The following is a 15500-nucleotide window of genomic DNA, read 5'->3' on the forward strand; positions in this document are numbered from 1 at the left end:
TACTAGTATTACATGGCTTGTGCATCAAAAAAACCCTGCTGAGAAGAAGTTAAGTGTGCAGTTTTACAACCTGTCAGGTGGGGAATTTTCCTTCAGTTAACCAGCTGTATTTCACCTAGCAATAGTTAACGATTGCTGGACTTTCCAGCTTGCAAAACCGCATTATTTGGCAAAAAGTTCAAGTCAGGAAGGCACAGAATCACGTTTACTCTTTGTGGTCACTCACTTCCCCCTTCCCTTCTTGTCTGATAGTTGTGCTAAAGTTTCAGAAAAGGCCTTTGCAGCTGCTTTTAGCAATGAGCAGTGGTTTAAGCACTGGCTCTGGTCTATCAAAAATGTTCCTGTTCTACAGTGCCCTCCTTTTAAAAGGGGCCTTCACATAACTGCAGTCATCCCCACAAAGGGTTCTGGTTGCACCAGAGCCATGATCCAAAGAAAGCTTAAGGTCCTCAGCCAATTCCTAGCCAATGATCTTCTTGTTGGCATCCCAGACTCACACACCTGATTAACTGGGTGATGACTACAGGGTGGCAAGTTGAACATACTCCCCCTCTAAGGATAAGAGCAATGGTGGCAGAAGCCACTGGCTCATATATCTGGGGACTTGGAGTTGCTGAATTTTGTGCCAGGTCTAGCATGTCATCTGGCTGAAAAAGAAGACCACTACTACTTGGAATATCAAAATCACTACAATGGGGTGCAGGGCCAAATTTAAGATCCCTGTGCCAGTGTGGGACCATCCCAATAATACTTCCCACCACTGACAGTTTAGATCCTGGCCAATTCTCACAAATACTCACTTAATTTCATCGGTATTATGATGTACGGTAACCATGACCTTGCATGCCTCTTGTTTGGCAGTGTGCAGCTGGCTTTTCAAATCAGGATGTAGAAGCAAAGTTTGTAATACAGTTAAATTCATTCCAAGGGGTACAGGTTTTACAGCAGAGTACAAAGTATATGTCTCTTTTAACTGATTATATTTAAATTCAGGCACTAGAAATGCAAAATCACATCCCTGAATCACTATAAAATGACAAAAACATTTATTCTCATGAATAGCTACTTTAATTCACATAATTAACAAGAAGCATAGGACACCAGCTTCTAAGACCTATATAGTCTTAGAGTGATCACCTATATACACAAACATAGAGTTATTATTTGCAAATGGGTTAATAGCATACTGGGACAGGGCATTTCTGTTGCATTCATATCCAATTCTATGTTCCTTTAAGCAGACTTTCAATTTTACTGTTTTTCACCCCTGGTTATTTGTCACCACGCACAGTCTATATGTGCTGACCCATTGCATTTGCTAGCTTGTTTGCTAGCACTTCCTGATGGATGCTGTTAAGAGCCTCTGCCCTCATTTCAATTGCTCCCCATAGGTCCCTTCGTTCCCATCTCTTGCCAGATTTGGGGACCTCATGTAGATTTATCCAGTTTTTCCAGCCTTCAGATAATGACTGGACATACTGCTCACAATGGGGTTCTAGTGCTGAAATGTTTGCTAGGCTCAAGTTTCTGATGACCTACTGAGGGAATGGATGGGGTTAATTACCAATTGCTTCTTTATATTACTTGGAGTCACATATATCCCAATAAAACTAATTACAAGGTTCCAATATTTTCCCTTTTATACTTTTTACTCCATGAGATCATTTTCCTGTCATATTGGCTGCACGTTAATAACTATTTTGCCAAGTCACCATTTTAATCAGTCTATTATCTAAACATTCTTATTCCATATTATAAATTTCTTGAGAACCTGGGACCTCCAAAGTACAAGGCAAAGGAGCATCCTATTCTCCTCCTGGCATCACTATCTATAGCCTTGCCTGCCCCAGACCTTCTTGTCCAGTGTGTGTGAAAGAGATTGTTTCCACGTAAAATGAATTGTGTTTTCCCCCGGAGCTGAGGACTTGGGGATATCAGTCCACAAATGAACACACTTGGTCTTACTACAATTAAATAATCTGTCAGTTCCTACCCAGCCCGACACCCATATCCATCTGGGTAGCTTTTAATCCTCCCCCACTAACAAATCAGCTCCTCCACTAGCCTCTTTGTGCATACATGAGGATGGTGCAGTTGCCACCAAAATGGTAGGGTTTCTGTAGTCACCAGCTTAGGCCATTTGCAATCCCAGCCATGATACGTTGCTAGTTCTCACTATGTCCCTGCTAATATTTACTTTGTCCAAATCTAAGACTTTCAATTTTACTGAAGGGTCATATCCTTCTAAGGGGCCTAAAATAGTGATTTGTTCTCCTGAGATGTTGGGATCAGTAGTGATGTCAAGGGTGTTGTTCACTTTACATTTCACTATCATTCATGGATAGTCTTCCCATGATGCAGACAAAGGGTTCCTGATTCACATCACCAAAGGAGCATATCTGCAATCCAAATGACAGCAAAATGACTGCACCACACCTGAAGCAGGTGGGACGTTGTCCTGGCTTGCTGGGGGAAGGTAGCAATGCTTTATGGGTGGAGGCGGAAGGAAGTCAGAAGCTGCTGCAAAAAGGTGGATGAGGTCAGCTTGGCGATGCTGACTCACCGCCTGGGAACAGAAGGGAGAAAGGTTTTAAAAGGTGCAAGCCCTGGCATTAGAAGCCCTTTGTCTAGGCAGCAAGCAAGGCAGCAGCAGTAGCAGCACAGGGAGCAGAGGATATAGGCACGCTAGGGAACATGGCTCCACATGGATGCAGGATGGTGAGAGTGGAGAAGAATCTCTCCTCTTCTCTGGGGAGGGATAGGCAGAGTCAGGGTAGAAGTAGTAGACAGAGACGATGAGCCAGCAAGTGAGATTGCTCAGTGATGGATACGATTGGCAGGCATTGAGAGGGGGAGGGAGTTTAGCTCCCTCAAGTTGGAATCCTTCTGTGAGTAGAGGCATGGAGTATTGGGTTTCACTTTTTTCCAGCTATGGGCTGGTTAGGACTGGGGGGTGGGGATGTACCTTCACTAGGAGTGGGGAAACAAACAGTGCACAGAGCAGTCCAAGTAGGGTTTCAAATGTAGATGGTAATCCAGGGATAGGATCATCGCAACAGGGGCAAGGGGTTTTTACCAGGACATGGTCTCGTGGAGCCCAAGGTGGTGTTTTGGATCATCAAGGGCAGCCTCATGGATTGAGGGCTGAAGATGCTGCCTTATGTGCTGGCTATGTTTTCTAGTGGGACAGTCAGCAGTGATTTGCTGCACATGGTCATTTATGTTGTTTATGAGGTTGTTTCAATAGCATTTTGGGGCTTCCAGAGTGTACTGGGTCACCCAGAACCAGGACGTTCTTCTCCACTGAACGCAGGAGAAGGGGTGATGCTGATTCCAGGGGTGATTGTGATCTGGAACAGATAGCGGTTGAGGGGACAGGTGTCCCGGGGGATACCCTGCCACACAGTATGGCGACTGGTGGTGGTTGCAGGGGCCTTAGTGAGGTTCAGGGTCTGAGCTCAAATTGTCCGTCAGAGAGTTTACTTGGGGGCAGGGACGAGTGGGCCTGTTAGAGTAATAAATAAGCCGGGGCTAGGAGTGGGAATTCCAGAAGCTGTATCAGACTCGTCTGGAGGGGGGGTGCACCCCTTATGGGGAAACTAGTGCTATTACATAGCTGGTGCAAGCTAATTTGCAGTTGTTGCAACAGCTTCGGGCAACCAGAGGTGAGGAGTCTGGACAGGGTAACAGGGAAGCCCACCATGGGAATGGGTTTGGGAGGCAGGAGATGGGCAGGGGGGCAGACCCCACACAGACACATAGATATGGGACCCCTGAGGCAGGGATGAAACCCACGGGCACATTTCGACTCACTGGTCGTTAAGAAATGTAACCTCCTGAGGTTCCCGGGGAGATGGGACAACAGAGTGCTGAGGATGCCCCTTCAGTCAGCCCCAAGTACGGTTATGCTGGGGTGGCTCTCCTGAGCACCCCCAACAGCTCCTGAAGAGGGAGCCGCACTATGCCTGCCCTGGTGTCCAGCTCAATCCCCAGGTAAGTCAATGTAGTGGAAGGGCCCTCTGTTTTCTCTCCTCTAGGGATACCCCCAAATGTTTAGCCAGGGCCTGAAATGGGTCCAACAGGTGACCACACTCATCCGACCCTGCTCAGCCTGCAAACAAAAAGTCATCTAAATAATGCACTACTTGGCACAGTCCAGCTGCCCACACCACTTCCCAGTACAACATTGTACTAAATTTTTCAAATGTTGAGCAGGATACCACATAGCCCATGGGCATAGCCTTGTCACAATAACAATGTCCCTCAAAAGAGAAACCCAAAAGTCCAATGGGTGCACCGACAGCAGTCGAAAAGCAGACTTGATATCACACTTAGCCATTAGTGCCCCCAGGCCACAAGACTTAACCATATGAACAGCTTAGTCCATAGAGGCATAGTGCTCGAAACAGAGCACCAGGTCTATTCCATCATTAATGGAGCCACCTCGTGGGCATGAAAGGTGATGAATTAATGAATCTTCCCCTGGGAACCCAAGGGGGGAATCCTGTAAGTACTCTATAGATAATTGCTACTGGCATCCTCAATGATTCTGGCATAGTGCAAAGGGCAACTGAGTTCTTTCAGGAGGATGGGGGTTCACCTGTAAGACTCGGGGCTGACATGTTTTTGGCAGCTCCTATATAAAACAGGCCACCGGGAGATGTCTGGGAATTCATCTGGGTTTCGGGGTGGAGGGGTGGCAGTCAAGCTAATTGCTGGTGCCTCCTTGTAGTGGATGTCCAGTGCAGGTACTCCAGAGGGAAGACATCCAGTGACCAGATAAATGACCTAGTAAAGGACTTAAAAAGGAAGTGCTGGTTAAAGAAATGGAATGGGGGGTAGGGTAGGTTTTAGGCTCCTATGATTGATATGGCAGGGAACCACTCCCCTTTCTTATAGCCTACCTTAACCCTCCTACAAGGGAGTGTGGATGGTAAGGTCTAAGCCATGGGTTGGATGGAGGAACATTGGTGGTAAATGAAGGGGGGCTGGTGGAAGCCCCGGGAAGTTATTTGAATGAACATGGAGTTACCTGACCTGTACACTTTTATCTTCCAGGTAGTCCCAAACATCAAATAATAAAGTTGTGGCCTGATTAAATCTGTATCAAGTGTCTCCTGTCCTTCTTTTGGTATAGTCGGACAATGCCCACACTGCACCTAAAGCGGAGGGGACATTGTCTGGGCTTGCAGGAAGAGGATAGCTGTGCTTTACAGGTTGGGAATTGGGGAGGAGGTCAGAAACTGCTCTAAAAAAGTGGGTAAGGGTCAGTTTGGTTATGCTGACTCATCCCCTGGGAACATAAGGTGGAAGGTTTTAAAAGGGCATTAGAAGCCCTTTCTCCAGGCAGCAGGCAAGGCAGAACCCACCCTCCTTCCCCTCAAGATGTGACTATCAGGTTGGACTAGGACCTGATATAAGCATGGCACTAGTCCTATTTTAGGGGGGCTGTGAAAGAACTTTTCCCTCACCACTATATTGTCTTAGGTGGAGTGAGGGTTTCTCACCTTCCCCACAGTGGGTGTCAGGGAGGACCTATTATGGTGAGGAGGAAAGGGGGTTAGGCTATATGTTGCAACTTATTTTATCAGTGTGGGACAGATGTCCAGTGCAGGTACTACATAAGGAAGGCATCCAGTGACCGGATAAACGACCTGGTAAAAGACTTAAAAGGGGGGTGCTGGTTAAAGAAATGGAATGGGGGGTGGAGGTGCAGGGCTCCTATGAGAGGTACATCGTGGAACCAATTCCCCCTTTCTTATAGCTCCTAAGAGGGGGCAATCATGATAATGTCCAAGCCAAGAGTTGGCTGGGGACCTTGATGGAAAATGAAATGGGGGGTGGGAGGGTGGTGGAAACCCTGGGTAGTTATTTGAATGAACATGGAGTTCCCAAGGGGGACCAATAAAAGTGTACAGTGCAAGCAACTCCATGTTCATTCAAAGTCAACTATATCTTTAACCATAAAGATAAAGTCAACTATATCTTTAACCATAAAACAAACTTTCCCTCTCCCTATATAGCAGAAGGCAACACTTACTGACTTTTTACTCAGACCCATCAGGGCCTGAATCCCCTTTCCCCCTGTTCTTTCCCCCAGAGGGGACTTTTGAACTTTTAACTGTGTTCTGAGTACCCACTAGGGGCTCAGCAAATTCATCAACCCTGATTTGATTAGGGCTTGCTGGGGCTGGACACATGACTGTTGTTAATTTTGCCAGATAGTACATGTTTTACTGGAGAGTGGGCAATTATCAGTAGCATAAAGAACAATGCCTCGAGATATTCTCAATGCTGAAAAGCCCAAAACCTTCTTGTCACAGGAAGTAAATCCCTTCTCTACCTCACTCGAAGGTTAGGAGACATATGCCACAGGGTGGAACCCTGTTCCATGGTTCTTACTCAGTACATCTCCCATCCTTCTCCCAGTAATTGCCAGTTGCAGTACAAACAGTTCTCCCACACGAGGATATTCTTGGGCATGGGCTAAGGCTTGTTTTAACTAGACTATGGCTTCTTGTTGCTGAGAGCCCCAGTTCCACTCTGCTATCTTCTTTAACATCAGTAACATTTTTGGGGAAAAATGAATCATATCCAGAAAGGATCTAAGGGTGGTGAGGGTATTAGCTTGCTCCTCTGTAGATCAGTGGAGTGTCACTCCTCTCCCAGGGTAATGTCAAGGTAGCTGACTTGCTGGGGCTAGCACAGATGGGCCTTTTTGGGCTCACCTTAAACCCAGTTTCCTGAATCTTTTGTAACACCGGTCGAATACCTCCAGATGATCTTCCCTGGTCTGAGTGCAAACCAGGATATGATACACATGAAAAAAAAATGACACTCTTGTTTTTGGGCACATCTTGACTGCCTGGCAAAACACAACTGCTTCTCTTGAAAGGTAAAAGCGAATTTGTAATAGCTGTCCCAAAGTAAAGGGCTAGCAAAGAAAACATTGGCCAAACCCAAGACTGAAAACCAGTGGGCCCCTCCTACAATGGAGCCCGTCTCCTCCTGATACTTAGCCACTATGGGGGCAACTCATCAGGATCATCAATTAAAAGGAAAAAAAATCCACCACAAACCTCCAAATCCTGCCATCACCTTTAAGGACTGGTCACAGAGCAGCATTACTGGGGCTTGTCTGTTCTACCAAAACTCCTTGGCCCAAAAGCCCATCAACTGTTTCTTTCAGGCTGTCTTCTGCTGCCTTTGGATACCTATACTACTTTGGGAGAAGGAAGTTTCAGCGCCTGTAACTAGGATTTCTGCCTCAATTTTACCACATTCTATTTTTATTCTTGGCCCACACCTCCCAGTGTTTCTCTGCAATTGCTGGGACTTCTGGGGGCTATTCAGGCCACTCCAGTTCTTCAGATGCCTTATGAGCAGCTATCTAGTAACTTGCTGAAATCTCCACTGGATCCCAGGAGCTGCCAGAAGGCATTTCCCCCAGGACAATGTTAGCAAAATCAACTGACACTCTTGATTCTCTCAAGACATCAATTTCCAGGATCCCTTCCATCCCCAAATCCAGTAAGTGAAATTGTCCCTTATTTTCCTTTTTCCCCATTAGCCCTCACCTTCCTTTAGTGTCTTATCTGGGAGGGCTATTACTTTAAATGAGATTGCTTCATGGAGAGCCACAAATCCTCTATGGACATAAAATAAATGGCAATCTTGGGCCCAGTCCCTTTTGTTAATTTACAGCTTTTTTTGAAAAAAAAAAAACAAAAAAAACCCTTGCTTTCCAGGCAGTAATTAGGATCAGTAGTAAAGTAAACTCGCCTGTTGCTTGGCAACCATATCTTCAAGGACAGTAAAATACTGTAAGTAAAGTAAAGTCAACTATATCTTTAACCCTTAACTTTCAAACTAAAAACACACTAAAGGAAAAGATAAGTAACAGGGAAACCTAAGACGAGAAAAATTACGGACAGCAACAACAAAACAGAAGTGGGGCTCTGTGGGCCAAAGTATCTGGGAACCTGTACCCCTAGACCCTATCCTGGCTCACAGAGGAGAGTGGGAGTCACAGCCACCTGAGGTCGGGGGTTCTAGCTAGCCTTGCCAGCCATCCCAAGGCTGTGCTCCCGTTTAACATGCCAACCAGTTTCCCTGTGGTTCTAACCTGGTCAGGGGGGAAAGGCCTAACCTCTACCCATTCTTACATTTCTTGGTTACCCCCTTGGGGACCAATCTTTCTCACCATGGGGGCTATGGATGTCTGCCGCTCTTCCAGTGTTTCAGGCATGGGACCCTATGAGGACTGACCAGAAGAGCCCAAAAGGAAAGGGACGCTCGTGGTGATCATCCTTCTCATAACCACAATATGAAGGATGCAAGTTGGGGTCCTCCTCTGACCCATCTCCCCTTTCCATACTATGACTGCCTCCTATCACAGCCACTATTCCCTTCTGTTCTCCCAACATGGCTCTGTGAATACAACATTTTCTCTTACATTCCCCATAATCTCCCTAATCTGGTTTTATCCTGAGAATAATTCAATAAGGTTCTAACCTTTCCTTCTCTGTCCATTGTCTGCTGCTTCAATCCAGACACTTCTTGCTCTAGCCTGTTACTCCCTCACTCACTGTTACATCCCTGCTTCTGCAGTGCCACTATCTAAGCCTGGAGGGTGTCTGACTCAGCCTTCAAGCTAGATATTTCCTTGTCTTTTGTCAAGGCTAATTCCCCACTCTGGCATTTAGAGTGCAGAAGGTGGAGGCCCACAAGGATTCTAAAAATTAATACTGGTCACTCCAGGTTTATATTAAACTCCCAAGGTTACAGCTTTTCTCTGACGTTGGATTTGTAGATGCTGCAACCACCCAAGTGCAGAAGCCCTTTGAGAGCCCAGGAAAGTGCACTTTGGAATTCCTTCGTGTGGGGTACCCTCAAGCCCTTTCACCCCCCTCCGGGGAAGAGCTGAGCAAGAGGAAAAAAAAAAGGAAATCAGCTGTTGCCACCAGATAATTAAACAACATGTGCACAAACCTCTTAAGACAAAAAAAATCAATTCTGTTCTTAAAAACGATAAACATTATTAATAAAAAAAGAGAAAGAAAATATGTCTGGGAACTCAGGCTATTGCTAGATTTTAAAAGAGCAACGCCAAGAATTAAGCACCCAGCATAGCTTTCTTGAGGTGCAGTTTAAAGGTTACAAGCAAAAGAAAAGCACCTGGGGTTAGCACAGGAGATCGAGGGATGTGATAATTCCCCTCTATTCAACATTGGTGAGGCCTCATCTGGAGTAGAGTGTCTAGTTTTGGGCCCCACACTACAAGAAGGATGTGGAAAAATTGGAAAGAGTTCAGCGGAGGCTAACAAAAATTATTAGGGGGCTGGAGAACATGAGGAGAGGCTGAGGGAACTGAGATTCTTTAGGCTGCAGAAGAGAAGAATGAGGGGGGAGATTTGATAGCTGCTTTCAACTACCTGAAGTGGGAGTTCCAAAGACGTTGGATCTAGACTGTTCTCAGTGGCACCAGATGACAGAACAAGGCGTAATGATCTCAAGTTGCAGTGGGGGAGATTTAGGTTGGATGTTAGGAAAAACTTTTCCACTAGGAGGGTGGTGAAGCACTGGAATGGGTTACCTAGGGAGGTGGTGGAATCTCCGTCCTTAGAGGTTTTCAAAGTCAGGCTTGACAAAGCCCTGGCTGGGATGATTTAGTTGAGGATTGGTCCTGCTTTGAGCAGGGGGTTGGACTAGATGACCTCCTGAGGTCCCTTCCAACCCTGATATTCTATGATTCTATGAAATACCCACCCAAAGGAAACCTAACCCTAAGGAGGGGAGCTATACCCATAGGAAATCTAACCCTTGTCCCAGGTACCTTACACATAAGAACCTTAACTCTAGGGCGGGAAGCCCAACCCATAGAAACCCTAAACCTAGTTCCAAATACCCTACCCATTGGACCCCGACCCCGAAGTAGGGGAGCCCTACACATAGAAATCCTAACCCTAGTGCCAAGTACCCTTCTAATAGGAACCCTGAGACTAGGGCAGGTAGCCTTTCCCATAGAAACCCTAACCCTAGCTCCATATACCCTTTCCATAGGCACCCTAAACTTAGTTCCAAGTAACCTACCCATAGGAATTGTAACTCTTGTTCCATGTGCCCCGCCATAGGAACCCTAATCCCCGTGCCAAGTACCATATGAATAGGAACCCTAAGCCTAGCTCTAGCTCATGACTAGGAATACTAACCAGAGCTATAAGTAGCCTGCCCATAGGAATCTTAACTCCAGGATGGAGACCTGTACATGTAGGAGCCGTTATCCTATGGTCCTATCCGATCATAGGACTCCTAACTGTAGCTCCAAGTAATGTACCCATAATATCCCTAACCCTATGATGGGAAGTCCTACACATCGGCACCCTAACCTAGGGAAGGTTTCTCTACTCATAGAAATCCTAACCCTAGGGTGTAGAACCCTAACCTTAGGAACATTAGAGCCACATACTCCACCCATAGGAACCATAACATTAGCTCCAAGTAACCTACCCATGGGAACCTTAACCCCAGGGCAGGGTCCCTACCCATAGTTACTCTAACTCTAGGGTAGGGAGCCATATCCATAGAAAACCATATCCTAGGATTCCCATGGGTAGGGTACTTGAAGCTAGGGCTAGGGTTCCTATTGGTAGGGTCGCTCACCCTAGAGTGCAGGATGTAATGGAATCAACTGGCAAATGGAATGTCCACCAAACAATACTATCTTCTTAAAGCAAAAAAAACCTCAGGCCTTGTAAGTCTTTGGACCTTCATATTTGCATTGCTGGCAGGGCTACTGATAACCACTGAACAGGCTCCTCTCTTTGGCCTAAATATAATACATAGCAGGAATGATTGCCAGTAGACAGAAAAACACTCTGTGCAGCACATTCTTGTGCAGAATGGGAAATAAGGGAAATCTTCAACATTGCTTTCTGAGCACATTTCCTCTGATATTTCTACTATCAGTGGCATATAGCAAATGTTTGGGAAAAGGATGTTGCTGTGAGGGTGGGTTTTTCTGTTTAAAACTGCATTAAACAGAAAGCTATCGTTTATTAATTAGGTTTTTCATGCCTAGTGTTTTTAACAGCATCTCATATGTGTCACAGCAAAAGAAATCTTTTCCTTCTTTAAAAATATCAAAACTATATATTTTCCAACCTGTTTCTTTCAAACAGAATGCTAAAAAGGAGACTGAATGTAAACCATTGAAAGAAGTAAATAGAGAATGATGGACTCCCTAATCTGTTTATCACTTTGCTTTTATTCTTCCTGCTTTTAATCTTTGCTTGAGGTGACTGGCTCAGGTGAGGTAGTAACTTCTCTTTAAAGGAAATCTTTAAGGTGGTAATTTTTACCATTCCCCAGAGCAATGGTCCTCATTCAACATCCACATATCAAGGGGCCTTTTAGCATACTAATACAAAGGCCAATTGAGTGGATTGTTATACAAAACCCATAGAAGTAAAAGTCAAGGATGTTCTATGATGAAGCGGAAAACGGGGCTCTCCTGAAGAGCAATCTGTTTTTTCTGGAGTTGAGGCTCTGAAATTTCAGTTGTTTCCAGCATACATACTATCATCATAGCCACCTCTCCCCTAAGAACAGATGTGGATGTGTCTTGTATCTCATCTTCCACCTCCTGCATCTGATGTCAACCTCAGATAAAGGGCACATCATCAGGCTTTGCTACTGGTAATATGCACAAAAAAGAGGGCTGGAGTGGCAATAATATTTGAGGCACTAGGTCCCTTTATGAAGATGGACAACTGCAAGCGAAATACTAGTAAGGAGCACCTAATAACTTGGCCCTCTATCAAGGGAGTCTCAGAATGCCTTGAAATCCTTCAGACAAGTGGTTTTCAACCTGCGGTCTGTGGATCCCTTGGGGTCTGCAGACTATGTCTTAAAATTTCCAAAGGAATCTGCACCTCCATTTGAAATGTTTTAGGAGTCCACACATGAAAAAAAGGTTGAAAACCACAATTAAACTATTTTGTGTGCTTTGGCGCTGCAGCACAATAAGTCTGGGTGAAGAATAAACTAGCATTTGTCATTTCCTCACTTGTGTCTCTTTGCTTCTGATCCCTGATGTTGTTTGTATGTTGCTTCTCATACTTAATGTATGATTTTAACATTAATAAGAAAGCTGTTCAAAACATTTTGGCTATGATGACCTATTTGTACTGTTGGCAGGCACTGTCAAGGTAGCTTGTTCATAATTAGTGAGCAGTTAAAGGTGATGCACATATGTTTTAGATATTAAATATAAGCAGTAGTATAGTCACAGACAATGGAAATCTGTATACGATGGTAGTAAAATCTGAGGCATTTTTCCTCAGTTTCCCAAAACTGAGAGGTTTATTGAGGGCCAGAGGTGAAAGTAGGGTTTATTTTTATTTTCTGGTCTTTGTCTCTCTCTTCTTATATTTCAAAACTATTTATAATTTTAAAACATAATAATAGTTCAAAAATATGTACTTAGTGTGACACATTCTATATGATTTTATAAAAATATGCTAATGAGTGTGAATATAATGTAACTGGAATATGCTTCATGCAAAAAGTCTCTTGTAAGGTATCATTACAAAGATTATAATCTACTAAGTATGATCATCCTAGTTGTATAAATGTATCACTCTTGTATCTGAAACTAGAAATATAAAATATAACTCTGAGGGCCTATTTGTAATTATGCAAAGTGTGGGCCATTAATGGTGGTTTGGAATCTTGATGGCTCCCATTAACCAGGAAAATTGTCTGTAGATGGCTCTGTTTCACTTAGAGACTAACCAGTTTATTTGAGCATGAGCTTTCGTGAGCTACAGCTCACTTCATTGGATGCATAGCATATCGTGGAAACTGCAGAAGACATTATATACACACAGAGACCATGAAACAAAACTTCCTCCCACCCCACTCTCCTGCTGGTAACAGCTTATCTAAAGTGATCTTCAAGTAGGGCCATTTCCAGCACAAATCCAGGTTTTCTCACCCTTCCCCCCCCCCCCCCACATACACACATACAAACTCACTCTCCTGCTGGTAATAGCCCATCCCTCTTTGAAACCTCTCTTTATAATGCGCATGATAATCAAGGTGGGTCATTTCCAGCACTAATCCAGGTTTTCTCACCCCCCCCCACACACACACCCCTCCAAAAACCACACACACAAACTCACTCTCCTGCTGGCAATAGCTCATCTTACAATGTGCACAGCAATAATCCAAGTTTAACCAGAACGTCTGGGGGGGGGGGGGGGGGTTTGTAGGAAAAAAACAAGGGGAGATAGGCTACCTTGAATAATGACTTAGCCACTCCCAGTCTCTATTCAAGCCCAAATTAATAGTATCCAATTTGCAAATGAATTCCAATTCAGCAGTTTCTCGCTGGAGTCTGGATTTGAAGTTTTTTTGCTTTAAGATAGCGACCCTCATGTCTGTGATTGCGTGACCAGAGAGATTGAAGTGTTCTCCGACTGGTTTATGAATGTTATAATTCTTAACATCTGATTTGTGTCCATTTATTCTTTTACGTAGAGACTGTCCAGTTTGACCAATGTACATGGCAGAGGGGCATTGCTGGCACATGATGGCATATATCACATTGGTGGATGTGCAGGTGAACGAGCCTCTGATAGTGTGGCTGATGTTGTTAGGCCCTGTGATGGTGTCCCCTGAATAGATATGTGGGCACAGTTGGCAACGGGCTTTGTTGCAAGGATAGGGTCCTGGGTTAGTGGTTCTGTTGTGTGGTATGTGGTTGTTGGTGAGTATTCGCTTCAGGTTGGGGGGCTGTCTGTAGGCAAGGACTGGCCTTTCTCCCAAGATTTGTGAGAGTGTTGGGTCATCCTTCAGGATAGGTTGTAGATCCTTAATAATGCGTTGGAGGGGTTTTAGTTGGGGGCTGAAGGTGACGGCTAGTGGCGTTCTGTTATTTTCTTTGTTAGGCCTGTCCTGTAGTAGGTGACTTCTGGGAACTCTTCTGGCTTGAGCAAATGTTGATCAGGTGATTCCGCAGTTTCTTTGAGAGCGTGTGGCACAAGCTGTCATGCTCAAATAAACTGGTTAGTCTCTAAGGTGCCACAAGTACTCCTTTTCTTTTTTCTTTTTTCTTTTTTCTTTTTTCTTTTTTCTTTTTACGAATACAGACTAACACGGCTGTTACTCTGAAACCTGTCATTATGCAAGGCACTGCATTTAGCCGCATGGAGTGGAAATCTATCAACTGCATGAAAAAACTTGTACAGATACAGACAGACATCATCTTCCTTTCCACATGCAAACAGATGGACATCGTACCAAAAGGACTGAAGGTAAAAAATCCATTACAATCTACATACCACACAGACTATGCTGACAGCTTGTGCCACACGCTCTCAAAGAAACTGCGGAATCACCTGATCAACATCCTCTACAGCAAACAGGGAAAGATTAAGAATGAGCTCTCAAAAATGGATACTCTCATAAAAAACCAAACTTCCACACAAACTTCCTCGTGGTTGGATTTTACTAAAACTAGACAAGCCATTTACAACGCACACTTTACTTCTCTACAAAAGAAAAAGGACACTAAACTTTCTAAACTACTACAGGCTACAAGGGGCCACAACAATGGTTCCCTCAACCCACCCAGCAATATTGTTAACCTATCCAACTATACTCTCAGCCCAGCAGAAGCAGCTGTCCTATCTCGGGGTCTCTCCTTCTGCCCCTCCACCCCCTCGAACATGATACAGTTCTGTGGTGACCTAGAATCCTATTTTCGACGTCTCCGACTCAAGGAATATTTCCAAAATACCTCTGAACAACATAATAATCCACAGAGGCCTGCCTACCAACATTACAAAAAGAAGGATTCTAGGTGGACTCCTCCTGAAGGTCGAAACAGCAGACTGGACTTCTACATAGAGTGCTTCCGCCGACGTGCACGGGCTGAAATTGTGGAAAAGCAGCATCACTTGCCCCATAACCTCAGCCGTGCAGAACACAATGCCATCCACAGCCTCAGAAACAACTCTGACATCATAATCAAAAAAGCTGACAAAGGAGGTGCTGTTGTCATCATGAATAGGTCGGAATATGAACAAGAGGCTGCTCGGCAGCTCTCCAACACCACTTTCTACAAGCCATTACCCTCTGATCCCACTGAGAGTTACCAAAAGCATCTACAGCATTTGCTCAAGAAACTTCCTGAAAAAGCACAAGATCAAATCCGCACAGACACACCCCTGGAACCCCGACCTGGGATATTCTATCTACTACCCAAGATCCATAAACCTGGAAATCCTGGGCGCCCCATCATCTCAGGCATTGGCACCCTGACAGCAGGATTGTCCGGCTATGTAGACTCACTCCTCAGGCCCTACGCTACCAGCACTCCCAGCTACCTTCGAGACACCACTGACTTCCTGAGGAAACTACAATCCATTGGTGATCTTCCTGATAACACCATCCTGGCCACTATGGATGTAGAAGCCCTCTACACCAACATTCCA

The sequence above is a fragment of the Natator depressus genome, chromosome 1 (genome assembly GCF_965152275.1).
Source record: "Natator depressus isolate rNatDep1 chromosome 1, rNatDep2.hap1, whole genome shotgun sequence".
Lineage (NCBI taxonomy): Eukaryota > Metazoa > Chordata > Testudines > Cheloniidae > Natator > Natator depressus.